Genomic DNA, 19,435 nt, shown 5'->3' on the forward strand with positions numbered 1-19,435 from the left:
CCTTGCAGCGCCGGCACACCAGGTTCTAGTCCCAGTCAGGGCGCCGGATTCTGTCCCGGTTGCCCCTCTTCCAGGCCAGCTCTCTGCTGTGGCCAGGGAGTGCAGTGGAGGATGGCCCAAGTCCTTGGGCCCTGCACCCCATGGGAGACCAGGATAAGCACCTGGCTCCTGCCATCGGATCAGCGCAGCGCGCCAACCGCGGCGGCCATTGGAGGGTGAACCAACGGCAAAAGGAAAACCTTTCTCTCTGTCTCTCTCTCTCTCACTGTCCACTCTGCCTGTCAAAAAAAAAAAAAAAAAAAAAAAAAAGAAATGTAAAAAAAAAATACTTAGAAGGTATTCAACAAACACTTGTCAAATGAAGGCAAGAAGAAAAGATAGAAGTAAATATGAGTGGGGCCGGCGCTATGGTGCAGTGGGTTAACACCCTGGCCTGAGGCGTCAGCATCCCATATGGACGCTGGTTTGAGACCCGGCTGCTCCACTTCCAATCCAGCTCTCTGCTATGGCCTGGGAAAGCAGTAGAAGATGGCCCACATCCTTGGGCCCCTGCACCCACGTGGGAGACCAGGAAGAAGCTCCTGGCTCCTGGCTTCGTATGGGCACAGCTCTGGCTGTTGCAGCCAACTGGGGAGTGAACCAGCAGATGGAAGACCTCTCTCTCTCTCTGCCTCTCCTCTCTCTATGTAACTCTATCAAATAAATAAATAAATCTTAAAAAAAAAAAAGAAGTAAATATGAGTACACCAACATGCTAACAGAGCTTGTCATCTTAGGTTGTTTTATGTTGATATAACCAAATACCACAATGAGGTAACTTACAAAGAAAAGAAATTTACTTCTCATAGCTCTGGAAGTTGAGAAGTCCGAGACCAAGGGACTCACTTCTCAAGAGGGCTTTCATGCTGCATCATCCCATGATCGAACAGGGAAGGGCAAGAAGATGAGTATGAGACAAGAGGGGCCAAATTTGCTTTGATAAAAAACTCGTTCCTGCAACAACCAACCTACTCCTGTGATAATCATATTAATCCATTCAGTATTCTAAAAATCTCTTATCAGAAACTAGTTCTGAATAGCATTTTGGATTGGGGGTTAAGAGTCCAATATATGAATTTTGAGTGATGTATTCAAACCATAGCAATGGTAATCTTTAGAATGTAGGTTATGACTACTGCTTCTCTTCTGGTTTTTTTTTCTGTATTTTCCTAATAATCGATAATGAACATCCATAGCTTATATAATGAGAAATAATTTATTTTTAAGAATGCAACTTTTAATTTAATTCATTCCTGAATAAACCATAGATAGGCAAGAATGTGAAAAATGTAATTGTATTAATACTGTATGGTTTTTATAGAAAACATTTATGCTAAATTAAGTTCAGACATTTTATTTACAATTACTGTAGCATGCCATCTCCAAAAATTATGTAGGAGTATATTTTAGTACACAGACCATAGTTCAATAAAGCTTTGTTTTTCATTAGTGGAAAATTACTATCAAGCCAAATTTAAGAAATGTAAATCTATATTATCAAAGCAAGGCAAATATTTCTGATATAACTAAAACTTTTTATGTAATCCAAAATTTTAAGGAATGTGGGTCAAAAAATACATATTCCTATTCTATACAGGTATTTAATTGTACAACAAAAGTCCAAGCAATACTAAATTACAGGCAGGCCTATAATCTGTAAAGAGAAAGTAAAATTCCAGACTTTTAAAACTGATAACTTTCATGATGTTAGCCAACAGTCAATGAAGCCATTAAAATATTATTATCATTGTATACTTAGGTAGGATAAAAATTTGTTTTTGAGAACTTAGAAAACGGCAAGCTAATAATGTAAGAACTATCTGCCTTGTATTTTATTACATTTTAGGAATTTTGCCATCTCCACAGTGAACACATGCCTAAGCAAAATCTTACCATCATTCTCTACTCTATCAAACATAACAGGATTGTCTTTAAACTAGGCTTGTGATAATTATAGGTTAACCTTGTCACACTGTTTTTAATATAATATTGCTATTTACTTTAATATACAAAAGTTACATTTTCAAGAAGGAAAATGCTGATGCTATCTTGTTTATAAGCTTGCTACTGAAATGATTTAGATAGTACTCTTTTCCACACAATATCAGTACACGGCCTATCTTTTCAAGCAATGAATTATTGCTGATCATTCAAAACTATTCCACCTGTATCTCTTAGTCCAGAAAAATGAGAAAACATACATATTTATTCTATATAAATAGAAGACACAAGACGCAGATAAAAATGATCCATTATACAGCAGTGAATAATTGCTATCTGATCACAACAGTAACAGAAAAGGGTATCAGTTATTTCTAATCAGTTTTAAATTTGAAGATATATAAGGTTACCAAGAAAATAAGAAATCTGAAATTTTAGGTGTTTGGAGTAATATATGTTTGTAGTTCATGATTTTTCATTGATTTTAATAAATTTAACACTGTTGTCAACAGTAGAGAAAATGCAATATATTTTGTTTAACTGAAAAGCATCTACAAAACAAATAAAAAGAATATATCTAGGATTTTTCTAATCTAAAAGTAACCTGTGAAGATATTTAGTCATTCATTTTACTCTGATATTTCTTATCTTCAGATATTCAAAATAAGATTACTTACAATTATCTAGGTAAATATTTCTCATAATCTGATAATTTGAGAAAAAATAGTATTTTTTCTTTTTAATGAGGCAGTTTTTTTCAATTTTGCAGATAATATGGTAAGAAAAAAGAAATATCAAGTAGGAATAAACCCCTATAAATCATTTATAAAGTCATGTAAGGATTAAACACACATAGGTGCTAGAAACAAGTTCAAACTAGATTTTAAAAATGAAACACTGAAATAACAAAAATCATGTAGAGATTAACATATTGCACCCATGCAATGTGAAACTAATTCCAAAGAAAAAATTTGTACGTAAGATTAAACTTCCCTGTGGGATCTATATATCAAATTGTAGTTTTAATGAAACACAGAGTACCATGTAACAAAATCCAAGGGAAATGTCAAACTAACATTTTTTACATCAAAACAATGAGAACACTTTTATTCCTTTTCTACACATACTAAACAATAACCCATCTGGCATGATCATGGGAATTATACACTGTTTGGGAATCATGCAGGCACTGTTAAGAGATTTAACCACAAGTGTATATAAATGAGAACTGGGCATCAGTGCTGTTCAGGGGAAAGAGCAAAACAAGAACTTCTTATTAGAGGCTTAACACAATTCCGTCACAAGACTCTAGATTTCTTAACTATATCGATGACCTTGAGGGAAATAAGATTTAAAAGAATGAGACCAGGTGAATTATAAAGTCACTTCTAGATTTAAATTCTAAGATTCCAATTATGCTAAATAAAAAAGAAGTATAATATGACTAAAACTCCTCAAGGTGTAACTAGATTGGTATTTTTCTCAAAGAACCCCTGAGAAACATTTCTGTCCCTGATGAAGCAATTTAAACTCAGAAGGGTTAAGGAATTTGCCCATGGTAGCACAGTTACTAAGTGGAGGAGTAGATATTCAAATCCAGGTTTGTCTGATTACAAACCCCATGCTGCTCACTTAATTTCAATTTTATGGAAATAGACACGAAAAATGAGGTTACTTCACAGATAATAAACATAACAGAAAACGGTCTTAGCTTCTTGACATTTAAATTACAAGGCTGATCATATATCAAAGACGCTTCTCAAGAATTAAACATTTCTCAATGTCAGTAGGTAGATAGGAACAATTTCAGATAATGCCAGCATTTGCAGTCTACTGCTATTCTACTGGCATGAAGCCCTTCATTTTATGATAAACAGTATAGAAATTTCAATCTTATTATTTGAAACTCTCTGTTTAAACTGCTAGACTCAATATTTCTACATAGAATATTCTTACAGTTTGTATATAATACAGTGAAAACTTATTATACATCCACAGTGTATGTTGCCAAACAATGAGATCACATACCAAAAGCCTGAAAAAGCCCTCCACAAAATTTTTAACTTAAGCAAAATATTACTCTTACATTATGTATACCTGCTCTGTAGCTGTATTCATATAGCTAGATACCTAGCAAAAGACAACAGCCACACACTCTAGTCTTGACAAAAGGTGAATTTAGGGGTAGTAAAGATCCCATTTGGGTTGCCCACATTCCATACTGGAATGCCTGGGTTCGAGACCTGGCTCTGCTCTTGATTCCAGCTTGCTGCTAATTCACACCTAGATAAGTGACAGTTGATAGACAGCTAAAGTGGTTGGGTCCCTGCCACTAACATAGGAGACCCAGAATGAGTTTCTGGCTGATTCAGCCTTGTCCAGCCTTGGCTGTTGCAGATACTTGGGAAGTGAACCAGTAGAAGAGAGACCTGTGTGTCTATTCCTATCTCTGTCTTTCTGCCTTACCAGAAAAAAAAAAAAAAAAAGAACTTTGTGAATTGTGAACACTGTTTTAAAGGCAAAATTCAATAGAAAATCAGAGAATATCTTGTATGTATCATAGATAACACGTTTTACTTCAGTGTGGCATAATGTGTGTATGTATATGCGCAGGGTGTGTATGGTAGGGTTGTGTGATGGGCTGTGTAGGTGGTCTGTAGGAGTGCCTGTAGAGTTATGTGCAGGGGTATTGGAAGATTAGTGTACAGTCATGTGTACGTGTGCATAGAGATGTGTTTAAAGGTGAATGCAGAAATATTTGTAGGATGGTGTGTAGATTTGTGGGGGTAACAACTATTTGGTAATTGTGAGTCTGTCAACAGCCTTAGCAAAGTTACTGCTACAACCAACCAGCCTGGTGGACCAGGTCACCCCTACAACTTGGATAAAAATCCAGAAGTCAACGTCATTATTCTGAGGACTTACTGATCACAACAATGCATTAGTACATTATTAGAAATAGTAAACTATGCCATACCCTATAGAAATTTTTACTCAATGTGTATCAATTCTATAATCATTTACCTTGTTTGTATCTTAGAAGCTGTCAAAAGTTTATTGTCTTCCATTTTTGTAAATTTACTTTTCATTTATTTCAGAAATAAAGCTAAATGCTCAGCACATTGCAGACATTAAACTTTTGACATTTTAAATTGCCAATACTTTAGGGTTAGTGTGAAATAAATATATTCTTCATTTAAATATAATACGACCTTGTAAATTTGATTTTAAAGCAAAGGCTGATGATTTCTATTTGCCTTTAATTTCCTCTCAATACAAAATTCATCATAGTATGACAATCAGTTAGCTTGATTAGGCTAACTTGATTATGTTCTTTTGTAGGTCAATATATAAAGTTACTTACATTGAGAAAAGAGCTTATAAAATTAATCTGCTTATATAATATAAATGTCACTAAGCCATTTATTAAATATCCTCCAAATGTGAGAAGCAACAAGTACATAATGAAACAAATAGTGATTCTGAGGGGTAAAATACAGATGACTGTCTCATTTTTAACAACAGCACCAATAAAAACCAGTTAAATATTTTACCCCAATATGTCTCTTATTGGGCTATAAATTTCTAAATAAATTTTGAATAATTCACTTCTATGTTAGGAGCAAGTTTTGTTCTAAATTACTCAAAACAAATTGAGTTCCCCTGTCAATTTCAGTGGAAATGGAAAGCCACATTTTATAAAATTCTCTGCTATAAGACATTTTTCATATGTTTAAAATATCATGAATAAGAAAATAACTATATTACCTTTTGCAGACCTTCTTTGATCCCTGAGATTTTTGTAATAAGAATTTCTCCAGGGCCTTTGGGTTTTATTTTTTTAAGAGTATTTTTTAATTTGTTCAGAGAGAAAAGATTTGTTTTATAGACATCATCTTCCCCCAGCTATATAACTGCAGGGAAAAAAAATAGCCATATATTTGTGGCTGGATAGGTTACTTGGGTTCCAAATTCACTTAAAAAGAAGTTAATGATTCAAGTCAAAGAGTTGAAATTTTCATGACAATGAACCAAATGAAAATGAAGCTCAGTGTAAAAAGACAAAAGTCTTCATGCTTTAAAAACAAGGAAAATATAATGAAAAGAACAATATTTCCATCCCTCATCCTAAGACTTAGAGAATGTATCTCTTACAACATTTTTTTTCTTTTTATATCTGTCCTGGAACTTGCAAAAAATTTTAAAAAGTGAGGTACGTATTACAAATTAAAATATTTTTTGTAACAAGATTTAGTGTATAATATGTGATTTAAAAAACAAAATACTGCTATTGTTATACTTTATTCTTCCACACATTTCCTTCCTTAGCTCAATTAAAGAATGATTACATCTATATTTCTACAGTATCACATGGCTTGCATTTTAAAAGTAAAAAGTGCTTGATTTATCAATTTACAAACCTGTCTCCCCAATATTGAGACAGTTGCTTCAGAGAATTCTATCTTACTTATTTTCAAACCTTAATAGTACAATATAGGCAAGGATAAAGGTGTTAAACTAATTTGTGAATGGGTACAGATGCGAATCATACTGTAGAATTATGAGATAAAAGAAAATATACACATAAACTGGTGGCATCTTGTTAAGTGTAAACAACAATACATTCTAAAAAGTCACAAAAACAGTCCTATTAAGACTTAATTTGTGAATGTTGCAGTTGCTGATATCCACAATTCTATTTCTCCAATAATCACAAAGTTATCTTATACTTCAGGGGCATTTGTGGATTAGCAATAGAATTCACGTGCTATCAGTTCACTGGAAATTCAGATAACACTGATTATGATAACTGATGCTAATAACTCAAGGAAACCACTGTTTACTTAGTAATTTAGTAGTGTGCTCATCATATGCAGAGGACAAATTTGGCTTTGCTTAAAATTAATGTTTATATTTAATACTAATGGAATGATCAAGACAAAAATTGTTATCATTGCTTCTTAACTTTTCTCCCCATTATCACCTTCCAGAGGTTTTAGAAATATTTTTCCTTAACTATCCTCCCATGATATTTTAATGTCACAGGATCTGTTTATTACGTACATATAACTATATGTATAGCTTTGCTTTCCACATAAGAGTAACAATAAAGCTAACCTTTCTTATTTGCTACATGAATGACAACATGATTTTAAGTTGGAATATTAAAGTTATTAATATTTAACTTCATAACTACATTTGTCAAGTAGCCTACAGAGCAACTTATTTATATAAATTGCAATGTATTAGATCACATATACAAGTTATCAATTTAAATAAACAAGAATAACAAGGTGAAACCATTAAAAAAAAATAAGCCTAATTGGGGCCAGTGCTGTGGTGTAGCAGGTTAAACTTCCTCCTGCAGCACCAGCATCCCATATGGGCGTTGGTTCAAGTCCTGGCTGCTCCTCTTCTGATCCAGCTCTCTGGTAATGTCCTAGGAAAGCAGTGGAAGATGGCCCAAGTGCTTGGACCTTGTCACCCACATTGGAGACCAGAAAAAAGCTCCTGGCTCCTGGCTCTGGATAAGTCCAGCTCTGGCCTTGCAGCCATTTGGGGAGTGAACAAGTGTGGGTGGAAGCCCTCTCTCTCTGTTTCCCAAACAAATAAATATTTTAAAAAAATAAGTCTAATCATCAAGAACTGCTGTATTTCTAACAAATGTAACTGAAAACATTAAGTACATTCAAAATCATTTTTAGTGAACTTTTGGTTGATAAGAGAAAATAACTCTTCACTAGGGGTGTGTGCTAAGTTGTTACACAGAGGAATACTAACAAGCAAGCACCAAAAAAACCTGCCAGGCCTGGCAGGCAATGATAGCCAGTAGGCAGATGCAGGCTACCTCTTGTGAAATAACCCCAAGGTCAAGCAATTGCTCAAAAGTACACCCATCTCAGCCATCTACTTGCTAGTTTGTGGTATTGATCTTGTATGTATTTTGTGTAATTTTTAATGGATTTTTTTAAAGATTTATTTATTTTATTTGAAAGGCAGAGTTTCAGAGAGAGAGGAAGAGAATCTTCCATTCGTTGGTTACCTCCCCAAATGGCTGCAATGGCTGCAGCTGAGCCAATCTGAAGCCAGGAGCCAGGAGCTTCTTCCAGGTCTCCCACGTGGGTGTAGAAGCCCAAGCACTTGGGCCATCTTCTACTGCTTTCCCAGGACAAAGCAGAGAGCTGGATCAGAATAGGAGCAGCCAGGGCTTGAATAGGCGCCCATATGGGATGCTGGCACTGCAGGCAGTGGCTTTGCCCACTATGTCACAGCACCAGACCCTATTTTGTATATTTTGGATGAACTCAACTATAGTAATCCTGGTGTGATACACAATAAAATCTGACTGAAATTAAGTATTAGGATTTTGTCATTAAGTACTTAGCTGTGGAGGATCACACCCACTTTACTTTTGACTTTTTGACTCTGCAAGTACCACTAATTGCCTTGACTGAGATACGTCATGTGACTACGGCCTTAAAAATATCCATGTAAAAAATAACAAAATGTCAGCAGTAGTTATTCTTTGAATAATTTTAATTTTAATCTTTACATTTAATTGTTACCCCAGGTTTTACAGTAAACATGTGTGACTATCATTTTTAATTAACCATTTAAAATAACTATGACCATGTTTAGCATAAACATCATAATTAGAACACTATCTTCTGGTCTTAATGCCTAGCTAAGTATCTAGGCAGGTTACCCTGAGGACACTACATAATCTCTTAGTCTCAGATAACTAATTGTATGTTTATAAACATTTGTTTACTCACTTTTTTCGTGAGCATAGGTATCCAAAACATTTGCTGTGTACCAGTGCAGTACACAGAGCTAAGAATGCCAAGTGCATCTCTGAACATATGGCACTTTCTAGGATGTCAGAGGATATGGCAGAGACATGTCCATCCTTCCCTTATTTTTCTTTTTTAAGGTAAAAAGTCATAACCATGCAAATGACTTAAACATAACAAAAGAAGACTGTAATGCATTTTTCACTGATGTATGCTGACACAAAATTTCTGGAAATGCGGATTCATTCACAGTACATCGTGCACAGTGGGTAAAAAATGGTTAAATATGCTAGAATAAATAGATTAAAAAAATAGCCACAAAAGCAAAAAGCCCAATCCTGGTTTTTCAGCTCAAATGAATAACAGGAATGCTAAGCTCTTTCAGCTTGCATCTTGAGAAAGATTATTTGTGATTAAAATGCTGACAGACCAGAAGTACTGTGCAGCAGCATTGCCACCACGGCACACAACAGCTCTGGCACCGGGAAAGCCACAACAGCTGCCAACTGCATCCAAGCCTTACATTTGCCTTAATGTACAACAAGAAATGAAGGATTTTGTAACATAAGAAATGCAAATAGAACTGGTTTTGCACAGAAGAGGACAAGAAGCAAGGTTTGAAACAAGAGGAAGGGAAATTTAAAGTACTGTCAACACATGTTACTTATGTAAAGCAAAAGCTTACCAATTATTTTTTTCTGACATTTCTTCTCTTTATCTCTCTTTTAAAATTACGTTAAGAAGACACATCAGAATATATCATAATTCTTTATCAACTTTCATATATCATCTTTACCTTGGTCAGCTAGCTGAGGATTATGTAAGCTATAAATTAGCTTTAAACAAGCTCTGAATTAGGTTAGAACTCATTTTTGAATTAAAGAGCCTTCAGTATATTACAAGGTGCTGTCATTTTATTACCCCAATCAATTCTGTGTGGCCTGAGGTGGGAGGAAAATGCATTCATTTGCAATGGGTTTATCTCTTACAGCAGGCTCTGGAAACCACAGCAAAGAATTGAAAGATAAAGTTACATTTAATGTTGTCAATGCAGGAAGTTGTTGTTCCTGAAAAAAGTTGGAATTTCGATGGAAAAAAAAGGCGTTTCTTTACTGCCAAAAATGTACTTAAGGTAAAATAAAGAGCATTTTCAAAAACCAAACTTAGGCAGCTTGATATAGAAACGATTTAAAGTGGTCCTTAAATAAAGGGAAAAAAGATGTTATTCTCAGTGCTTCTGAAGTACTGAACCACCTATGCTATTAATAAATCACCTTTATCTTAATGAGAACAAATTCATTTTTTTCCTCCCTGTGTGGACACATGCAACCAAACAGAAGTGTGACTTGGGTACTAGTTAAGCTCACTGTCACCATCACTAGACTGTTAAAACACAGGGAAAAAAGGCCCCAAGTGCCTAAAAAGGAAACACTACTTTTTTATGGTTTCCATTTTTAAAAGGAGGAAACTGAAGCACAGAGAAATTCAGTCACCTGCCTAGGTTCCACAGGTAGTAGACAACTTGACTCTGAGTCTGTACCTAGAACCTCAAAGAGATGACTTGCTCAGGAAACACTGTTTGTATCGAAAGAAGTCGTGAGGGATTGTGATGAAGGAAGGAACAAAATAGAGTTGAGAGATCTCAGGAGAGACTGTCAAATGGAGGAGGAGGTGGGTAACATTGCTAGATTCCTAGACACATAAAACCTACAAAAACAGAGTCACAAAGACATAGAAAACCTAAACAGACCCATAACCAAGACAGAAATTGAATCGGTAATAAAGGCCCTCCCAACAAAGAAAAGCCCAGGACCAGATGGATTCACTGTTGAATTCTATCAGACATTTAAAGAAGAACCAACTCCAATTCTTCTCAAACTATTCAGAACAACAGAGAGGGAATCCTTCCAAATTCTTTCTACGAAGCCAGCATCACCCTAGTTCCTAAACCTGAAAAAGATGCAGCAGAGAAAGAGAATTAGAGATCAATTTCCCTGATCAACATAGATGCAAAAATCCTCAATAAAATCCTGGCCAGTAGAATCCAACAAACACATCAGAAAGATCATCCACCCAGACCAAGTTCGATTTATCCCTGGTATGCAGGGATGGTTCAACTTTCACAAATCATTCAATGTGATACACCACATTAACAAACTGCAGAAGAAACCATATGATTATCTCAATAGATGCAGAGAAAGCATTTGATAAAATACAACACCCTTTCATGATGAGAACTCTAAGCAAATTGGGTATAGAAGGAACATTCCTCAACAAAATCAAGGCAATTTATCACAAACCCATGGCCAGCATCCTATTGAATGGGGAAAAGTTGGAAGCATTTCCACTGAGATCTGGTACCAGACAGGGATGCCCACTCTCACCACTGCTATTCAATATACTAAGAAGTTTTAGCCAGAGCCATTAGGTAAGAAAAAGAAATCAAAGAGATACAAATTGGAAAGGAAGAAGTCAAACTATCCCTCATTGCAGACAATATGATTCTTTAGGGGATCTAAAGAACTCCACTAAGAGACTATTGGAACTCATACAAGAGTTTGGTAAAATAGCAGGGTATAAAATCAATACATGAGGACAGCGTTGTGGAGCAGCAGGTTAACGTCCTGGCCTAAAGTGCCGGCATGGAAGAATTTTCCATTGTTTGGCATCCTCTTCTATTTCTTTCTTTAAAGTTTTGTAATTCTCATCATAGAGATCTTTGACATCCTCGGTTAAGTTTATTCCCAGGTATTTGATTTTTTTTTTTTTATAGCTATTGTGAATGGGATTGATCTTAGAAGTCCTTTCTCAACCATGGCATTGTCTGGGTATACAAAGGCTTGTGATTTTTGTGTATTGATTTTTTTTAAGATTTATTTATTTATTTGAAAGAGTTACACAGAGAGAGGAGAGGCAGAAACAGAGAGGTCTTCCATCCAATGGTTTACTCCCCAATTGGCCTCAATGGCCACAGCTGCGCTGATCTGAAGCCAGGAGCCAGGAGCTTCCTCCAGGTCTCCCACATATGTACAGGGGCCCAAGGACTTGGGCCATCCTCTAATGCTTTCCCAGGCCATAGCAGAGAGCTGGAATAGAAGTGGAGCAGCCAGGACTCGAACCGGTACCCATATGGGATGCCAAAGACCTAAACAGACATTTTTCAAAAGAGGAAATCCAAATGGCCAACAGACACATGAAAAAATATTCAGGATCACTAGCCATCAGGGAAATGCAAATCAAAACCACAATGAGGTTGCACCTCACCCTGGTCAGAATGGCTTACATACAGAAATCAACTAACAACAGATCCTGGGGAGGATGTGGGGAAAATGGCTCACTAATCCACTGTTGGTGGGAATGCAAACTGGTAAAGCCACTATGGAAGACAGTTTGGAGATTCCTCAGAAATCTGAATATAGCCCTACCACATGACCCAGCCATCCCACTCCTCAGAATTCACCCAAGGGAAATTAAATTGGCAAATAAAAGAGCTATCTGCACCTCAATGTTTATGCAGCTCAATTCACAATAGCTAAGACACAGAATCAACATAAATGCCCATCAACGGAAGACTGGATAAGGAAATTATGGGATATGTACTCTATGTAATAATACATAGCGGTAAAAAAATGAAATCTGGTCATTTGCAACAAAATGGAGGAATCTGGAAAACATTTTGCTGAGTAAAATAATTCAGTCCCAAAGGGACAAGTATCATATGGTCTCCCTGATCTGTGACAATTAACTGAGCACCTAAAAGGAAACCTGTAGAAATGAAACTGACACTATGAGAAGCAATGACTTGTTCTGCCCTTGTCCTGACTGTGGAGGAACAGCTTACTATCTTATTCTTTTTAGTATATTTCTCTTTCTACTTAATACCATTGGTTGAACTCTTTAATTAACATAGAATTATTCTTAGGTGTTTAAATCCAACTGAAAATTGATCCCTGTTAAAAAATAAGAGTGGGAATAAGGGAAAGGGAGGAGATGTACAGTTCGGCACATGCTCCTTTGGACTTAACTCTAAGGGTAAAACTAAAAACTTGTCATGGGGCTGCAAATCTCATTAAGCTGACAGGTACCAATGCCATCTTACTAGTTAAAGTGATCAGTTTAAGTTCATAAATGATCATAAAGAATGGATTAAGTGTCAAAGGGAGCATATAAATAAGACCAGTGTCTGCTAATAATAATTGATAAAATTAAAAAGGAGAGAATGACCCAACATGGGAAGTGGGATATACAGCAGACTCATAGAATGGCAAATGCCCTAAACAGCACTCTGGCCTCAGAATCAGGCCTTAAGGCACTCAGATCCAGCTAAAAAGCCCATGAGAGTATCTCAGGCATGGAAAGCCAAGACACTGTGGTAAAAAAAATGACCTAAATGAAAGACCTCTGTGAGTGAGATCCCGGTAGAAAGAAGTAGCCATCAAAGAAGGAGGTACCTTTCTCTGGAGGGAGGAGAGAACTTCCTCTTTGACTATTGCTGTGTATAAATAAGGGTGGAGTTTGTGAACTCAAGAGGCTTCCATAACCTTGGCATCACATGACAAGACCCTCAGGAGATTATTGACATCATAAATAAGAGTGTCAATTGTTAAATCAACAACAGGAGTCACTGTGCACTTGCTCCCCATTTAGGACCTCTGTCCGTAATGCATTGTACTATGAGAATTAAGGGTAAAACTAGTCTTCAAACAGTATTTTATACTTCGTGTGTCTGAGTGGGTGCAAATTGTTGAAATCTTTACTTAGTATAGAGTCAATCTTCTGTACATAAAGATAATTAAAAACTTATCTTATTGAAGAATGGGATGGAAGAGGGAGTAGGAGATGGGAGGGTTTGCAGGTGGGAGGGAGTTTATGGGGGGAAGAACCACTATAATCCAAAAGTTGTACTTTCAAAATTTATATTTATTAAATAAAACTTTTCTTAAAAAAAAGATACCAAGGCCGGTGCCACGGCTCACTAGGCTAATCCTCCGCCTTGCGGCGCCAGCACACCGGGTTCTAGTCCCAGTCGGAGCACCGATCCTGTCCCGGTTGCCCCTCTTCCAGGCCAGCTCTCTGCTATGGCCAGGGAGTGAAGTGGAGGATGGCCCAAGTCCTTGGGCCCTGCACCCCATGGGAGACCAGGATAAGCACCCGGCTCTGGCTATCGGATCAGCGTGGTGCGCCGGCCACAGAGCGCCTACCGCGGCGGCCATTGGAGGGTGAACCAATGGCAAAAGGAAGACCTTTCTCTCTGTCTCTCTCTCTCTCACTGTCCACTCTGCCTGTCAAAAAAAAAAAAAAAGATACCAAATGAAGGTGAGGGATTGGAGCAAAGAGAACCCTTGTGTACAGTTGGTGGACGTGTAGAAATTGGTTCAATCATTATGGGAAATAGTATGTACGTTTGTTAACAAAATTAAAAATAGAACCACCATATGATACAGTATTTCTTCTTCTGAGCACATACCCAAAAGAAATTAAACCATCACCTCATAAAGATAACTGTACTTCCAAGTTCATTGCAGCATTATGTACAATAGCCAGGCTAAGGAAACAACCTAAATTTGTTTAACAAACAAAGGGATAAGGATACTGGGAGATGCACAAATTTATATTTTTAAACCCTCAAAAAGGACAATATGTTGACATCTGCCACACCATAGATGAGCCTGGAGGACATAGACAACCTGATGATAGGAAGAAAAATATTGCATGATCTCACTTCTATGTGGAATATAAAAAAAGAAAGCAACATCCAAACATACAGTGAGAGAGAACAATACGATGGTTCCAGCATTGAGGGAGAGGCAACCAGGAAGTACAAGGCAGAGCATACAAAGTTGCAAATCTGTAGGATGAACAAGTTTAGAGATCTAATGCACAATATAAATCTCTAGTTGATAAAATTGTCCTGTATTAGGGATTCATGCTAAATATGATTTTAGTCACTTTTGATACAAACACAAAAAACAAGTAACCATGAGAAGATGGAAATGTTAATTTACTTCTACTCAGTAACTTTTTTACTATCTAAAAGTATTCCCACAAGTTTAGAACTTAATTATACCAAATAAAATTTTTAAAACAAATAACAAAGCAAAACTACACCAGATCTAATAACAAAAATTATAATTGTTACTGCTGATACATAAGAAAACAATTTAACAAATTGTACCAGATCACCCAAACATCCATATTCAAAAAAAAAAAAAAAAAAAAAGAATCCAGATACAGACTTCACAGCCTTCACAAAAATGAACTCAAACTGGATCACAGGCTTAAATGTAAAGTGAATAACTATAAACTAGAAGATAACACAAGAGAAAAACTAGATGACTTTGGGTTTGATGATGACTTTTTTTTCGATGCAAAAACATAATCCATGAGAGAAAAAAAGTTAGACTTCATTATAATTAAAACATTCTGGTCTGCAAAAGGCACTGTTCAATGACAACCTACTAACTTGGGAGTAATACACATATCTGATGAAGGACTGGCATCCAAAATATACAAAGAACTCAAAAATGAATAGCAAATAACCTAATTAAAATATGCAAAGGATTTGAATACCTATTTCACCAAAGAAGATATACAAATGGCAAGTAAACATATGAAAAGATGCTCAACATCATACATCATTAGGGGACTGAAAATTCCAACAAAAATTAGATATCGTTATACATGAAAACTCATTTATACCCCCATAAACACCAATACATGAATGTCTACAGTAGCTTTGCTTTAATTATCAAAATGGAAGCAAACAAAATTGTTGGGCAGAAAACAACCAAAACATTTATATACACCCTCTCACCTTTAATATGAGAACAGATAAATCAATTGTGGAATATCCATACAACAGATTATTATTCAGTGGTACAAAGAAATGTGTTCTCAAGGCATGAAAAGACACAGAAGGATGCTAATTACAGACTGCTGAGTTTAGGACCAGACTATAAACTATATGATTCTAACTACATGACATTCTAGAAAAGTTCAAACTATGGAATCAGTACAAAGATTTGTGTATGTCAGGGGCTTGAGAGCAAAAAGAGAAGGCTCAATAGGGAGAACATAGGAGATTTTCAGGACAGTGAAACTACTGTATATGATACTTGAAGATGGATACACGTCATTTTACATGTCAAAACCCATAGAATGTAAAAACAAAGAATAAATCTTAATGTAAAACCACAGACTTTAGTTAACAGTAATGTATCAATATTGGCTTATCAATTTTAGCAAATGTACTACACCAATGCAAAATGACAATGGTAGAAAACAGCGAGACTGGATCAGCATGAGGGGGCATATGTGAAGTCTCTGTTTTTCAGCCAAAATTTTTGTAAACCTAACACTGCAAAAAAAAAGCTATTCAGCACTCTGGCCTCAGAATCAGCCCTTAAGATATTCGAATCTGGCTAAAAAGCCCATGAGAGTATGTCAGGCATGGAAAGCCAAGACACTTTGGAAAAAAAAAAAAAATGACCTAAATGAAAGATCTCTGTGAGTGAGATCCCAGCAGAAAGAATGGGCCATCAAAGAAGGAGGTACCTTTCTCTGAAGGGAAGAGAGAACTTCCACTTTGTTTATGACCTCATCTAAATAAGATCAAAGTCAGAGAACTCAAAAGGCTTCCACAGCCTTGGCAACTCATGACAAGAGCCTCGGGTGATTACTGTCGCCATAAACAAGAGTGTCAATTGTTAAATCAACAACAGAGTCACCGTGCACTTACTCCCCATGTATGATCTCTGTCCTTAATGTGTTGTACTATGTGAATTAACGGTATAACTAGTCCTCAAACAGTACTTTACACTTTGTGTTTCTGTGTGGGTGCAAACTGTTGAAATTTTTACTTAGTATATAATAAATTGATCTTCTGTAAATAAAGATACTTGAAAATGAATCTTGATGTGAATGGGATGGGAGAGGGAATGAGATATGGGATGGTTGTGGGTGGGAGGGAGATTATGGGGGGAAAAAGCCACTGTAATCCAAAAGCTGTACTTTGGAAATTTATACTTATTAAATAAAAGTTAAAAAAATTAATATATTAGATGGACACATGTGGAAGCTAAACAAAAAAGAAAAAAATGAAATGCATGTGTGTATCAGTAATGCTGCAAATATAGCTTTGTCAATCTTTGTTTTACACCTTGGTCAAACAAATGGTGAAGAATGTTATATTATTATATTTGTAATGATCTGTGATTATTTTAAAACTTAACTGTATATGAGTGACATGGCTATCTTTCCATCTGATAATTGTTTAAAGCCCTTGTCTATATTGTTGCTAAACTAGGGTGTTTTTTCTTCTCTTTTTGCTTGTTGAACATTTTATTTGGTGCAGCATTAAGTACCGGGTTGTAATATAAATTAAAAATATGTTATCTCAAAAACTAAAAAAAGAAAGGGAGAGGGAGGGAAGGTGGGAAAGAAAGAGAGGAAAGATGGGAAGGGGAGAGGAGAAAGGAAGAGAGTATCATTATATTCTTAGAACTATATCTATGAACTATACTGAATGTTTTAAAAACTAAAAATAAATATAAATTTAATATATTAGCAACTAGTATTATTATGTTTTTACTTTTCAAACTGTTGTAGTTTCTCCCATGCAAATTATACACATGCTCTCTCTCTTAGGATTTCCTTATGTCATTTCAAATACCAAAAAAAGGTTTGTTTTGTTCTTAATTTATAATTTTTTTTAATTTTAATTAGTTTTCAACAGATTCTTTGTGACTTATAGATGTTTATTGTAGCACATGTAGCATTATACTTACCTGGCTTCTTAAAGTAGACTTTGACTATCTAATTTGCAGTGTACCCTTGGATGATGTGTCAACTTACAGATAACAATTTTAAAATGCAGTTGTAATTTGCTATATTTTCTACTAAAGTGCTTAGTACACATTTTTTTAATAAAAAGCTTTTATTTAGTAAATGTAAATTTCATAAGTACAACTTTTAGATTACAACAGTTTTTCCCCCCATACCTGCCCTCCCGCCCCCAAACCATCCCACTTTTTACTCCCTCTCCCATCCCATTCTTCATTATGATTCATTTTTAATTATCTTTATGTACAGAAGATCAACTCTATACTAAGTAAAGATTTCAACAGTTTGTACCCACATATACATACAAAGTATAAAGTACTGTTTGAAGACTAATTTTACCATTAATTCTCATAGTACAACAAATTAAGGACAGAGGTTCTACATAGGAAGCAAGTGTACAATGACTCCTATTGTTGATTAAACAATTGATACCCTTATTTAGGACTAGACCACATATGTTGAAATAAAACCTCCATTAGTTTCAGTCCCTGAGTGACTTACAACTTACACTGACACATTGTATGAATGAGAAATCAACTTGTTTTTTGTTAATCCACTAAAAATTTGGGAGTTTTGGGGGTGTGTCTGCTGTACAATCAGGCATATCCTAATATATATTCCTATAAAATCCTGCCAAACCGTCATCATTCCATTTGATTCTTGGAACTGAAAGCAATCTTCCAAGTTTTATCTAACCTTCAGTTCTTCAAACAGTACTTTACCTGAGCTTTCTAATAGCATTTAATACTTTAAATCTTATGTCATGTTTTACCAATGTTACTAGAATCTAAGGGTTTTTTTTAAGATTAATTAATTAATTAGAAAGGTAGAGTGATGGAGAGAAGGGGTAAAGAGAGAGAGAATGAATATCCTTCATCTGCTGGTTTACTCCCTCAAATGTCTGCAACAGCCATGGCTGGGTTAGGCTGAAGCCAGTAATGTGATCCTGGTCTCCCACACATGGGGCAGGGGCCCAAGTACTTGGGCTATTTTCTACCACCTTCCAAGCAGGAAGTTGGATCAGAAGCTGAGTAGCCAGGACGCAAACTGCCACTTTGACATGATATGTCAATGTCACAACAGGCAGCTTAACCTGCTATTCCACAACGCTGACCCCCAGACTCAAGTTTTCAAACTGCAACACTTATGTTTGATTATCTCACTGCACCTTAAGTACTGATCATACAGTAGGTGACATGCTTTCTGAATACTCATATATAGATACTATTCAATAAAAAAGACATATTGGAAGGCCCAACAAGAGAAAGAAACATTGTATAAATGAAAAGGCTAGCATTACTTCTCAAATTTAATGCATAATAAATACAAAACAAGCATCTTTTCCATGCTAATTTTACACTCTTTGAACAATGCAGTGTTAATCATTCTGGATGAGAAACTTTTTTTTTAAGAAGATTTTAAACTATATCAGTATTCAAAAAAAACTTTTATAAATCAACATGTACCATTAAATGTCAACAGAAATGCTGAGTGATCCAGACAGGAGCAGAAACTATTCTAAGAAGTAATGTTTTTAAACTTGCTGAACAGGTATTTCTTATGTACATTACACTTGGTTTGAGTGGAGGCTAGAAGAAATGTATTCTTCTAGCTCTTTGTTGTTTCACTAAATAGCCTTGGGTCTCAAAGGCAAAAACTAGAACCTGGATTACACTTTCAATGCCATTCAGCAAATAAAAAGTTTAAAAACTAATTTCAATACCTACTATTTGGAAATAGCCTAGCAGGAGATAGCTACTAGGACCAATTTTAAACCTATCTTAGGAAAAATTATTTGTAACATTCAGGCCCCATATCTT

At 35.7% G+C, this 19,435-nt stretch overlaps 1 protein-coding gene across 4 annotated transcripts in view; it reads right to left on the minus strand.

The window, feature by feature from the left end:
* The window catches only part of PHF14 (PHD finger protein 14), a 186,945-nt gene that overhangs the window by 20,344 nt on the left and 147,166 nt on the right, over positions 1–19,435 (minus strand). The gene's annotated exons all lie outside the window — the stretch shown is intronic.

This window comes from Lepus europaeus, chromosome 20 (genome assembly GCF_033115175.1).
Source record: "Lepus europaeus isolate LE1 chromosome 20, mLepTim1.pri, whole genome shotgun sequence".
Taxonomy (NCBI): Eukaryota; Metazoa; Chordata; class Mammalia; order Lagomorpha; family Leporidae; genus Lepus; species Lepus europaeus.